Consider the following 2,216-nt stretch of genomic DNA (forward strand, 5'->3'; position numbering starts at 1 on the left):
AAAACAAAACTTATTCCTTAAAGATCTTTGACCTCTTATCTACAGCTGGTTACACATTATTCAGTGTGAAAACACTTCCATATGCTGTAAAAATCAGTATTGGCCTCTTTATTTATCTGTCATATTACCCATTACTCACTCTATAAAGCACAGTGGCAGTTTTCTGTCTTCAGAAATATTATATGATAACATCCACTTTTTTTAAATGTAGAATGTTCAGCTGCCAGGATTTTGGTGTTTGTCCAGCAAATTGTCCATCTCCATCCAGGGAAGATCCCACTGGATTTCAGTCATGTCCTGCTTGGTTTTAGGCATTTCCTGTTGGACCCTTTCCCTCCTGAATGCCCTATTTGGACACACATACAATTTCTCCCTGAAAAGCATAAGTAATCATTGCAGATATTTGATACAGAGAGCAATGTAAATCAGTAGTCATTGAAATTAATATCACAGACGGAATAATAGAAACTGCTGTAATTAATTTGAAAAAAATTTAAATTTGTCATTATTTACTAACCCTCAAAGTTCGAAATGACATGAGTGTGAGTTGATATCGACACAACTCTCATTTTATGTTTAACTATTCTTTTAAGTGTGTATCACAGTTAAATATAGCATACATCTGTATACTAAACCCGATCTCGTGGGAAAAACGTAATTTTATGAGTTGGTGATTTTTTTTATGAATTTGTATGATTTGAATGGTACAAAAACATATTAAGAAAAAATAAATAATAAGCATGAAGGATCACCCCCAACCTTAACTCTCAGTGGGACATCAATTTGTTCCTGTGGCGCAGTGGTAGAGCATTGTGTTAGCAGTGCAAAAGGTCGTGGGTTTGATTCCCATGGAACGCACATACTTGTAAAAATGTATAGCCTGAATGCGCTGTAAGTTGCTTTGGATAAAAGCGTCTGCTAGATTTTAATTATTTTAATTATTATGATTATAAATTGTACAAAAATGTACAATCATACAAATTTGCCACCAGTTGGCCAAAACATAACATTTTTATGAATTGTATACTCTACCTGAAACCTGGAAACAACAGCCAGAGCAGAACAAAAAGCACTAGAAGAACCAAGATGACACAAAGCCCTGACACCCAGACAAACGATCCTGGATAACAAAGTTCATATGGACAGTTATAACATAGAAAGCCAAATTCAATAACAGATATTATCTGTATCTCATACCTGTAAATGTCTTTTCATCTTCTGAGTCATCTGTGGAATTATTCACATATTAGTAATGAAAACTATTATCTTTAAAAGTGTGAATTGAATCTATATTATTGACACTGATGTTCTTACAGCTCACAGTGATGTTGACAGTGTTGCTTGTCTTGTTTTCAGCAGGACTCTCACACCAGTACATTCCACTATTCTTGTAGTCGATGTCCATGAAATGACATTCTTCAGGTCTGTCTGTAGATTCTGTGCCATTCAACTGCAAACATCCAGACCTCGTTTTAGCTCCTTGAAGCCTCCTCAGTATCCAGCCTGTTGAATTACCACCTATTACTGAGCAGAGAAGGATGAAATTGCCCCCCCTGAAGTGTTGTCTGCTGTCAGGCCGGACCTCTAGAGCAGCGTCTGAGTGAGAATCTTTGACTGATTCATACCGATCCGTATCTTTAAATGCTCCATGTGTGAACAGGGAGGAAAACAGCACTGAAAAGTCATATAATGCAACAACGTTAAAATCCCAAATCTTTTCCCCTCTTGAGTATATTGTGGAGTTTATTAATTAAACCAGACATAGGAATTAGGATAAACATTGATAAAACAGACCAGTGGATTGTGTTTTAGAGCTGATTCTTGAACAGTCCATTTATGTTAATAAGTTTTATGTAAAAATCTCACCTACATAACCAGAAGCTGACAGAAGTCCCATGTTTTCCTTTAGCGCTGGGTGTTTTTCTAGAAAAAGAGTGCTAGACAGACATAATAACAGTGCAATATCCAACAGAACAATCAAAGGCATTTCTTTACTCCGCCTTTTCCGCTTGCTAGAGATGATCTGATAAATTTGTTCACACACTGTTTGTAAACTGAGAATTGGGAATTTCTTCTTTGCCTAAATTATCAGTGAAATATAGTGATGGAAAAAGAAACGCATTCTTATCTGTTTAATCCTAATCTGTTTAATAGCCAACCTAAAGTGTTGAAGAAAAGACAATGTCCTGCTGACCTTATATTCTAGGGTGACCATA

At 36.0% G+C, this 2,216-nt stretch overlaps 1 pseudogene; it reads right to left on the reverse strand.

Annotated features, from left to right (window-relative positions):
- Positions 1 to 216: 216 nt before the first annotated feature.
- On the reverse strand, positions 217 to 1,897 carry LOC107692430 (uncharacterized; annotated as a pseudogene).
- Between the last annotated feature and the right edge of the window lie 319 nt (positions 1,898 to 2,216).

Source organism: Sinocyclocheilus anshuiensis, unplaced genomic scaffold (assembly GCF_001515605.1).
Source record: "Sinocyclocheilus anshuiensis isolate Anshui unplaced genomic scaffold, SAMN03320099.WGS_v1.1 scaffold70, whole genome shotgun sequence".
Taxonomy (NCBI): domain Eukaryota; kingdom Metazoa; phylum Chordata; class Actinopteri; order Cypriniformes; family Cyprinidae; genus Sinocyclocheilus; species Sinocyclocheilus anshuiensis.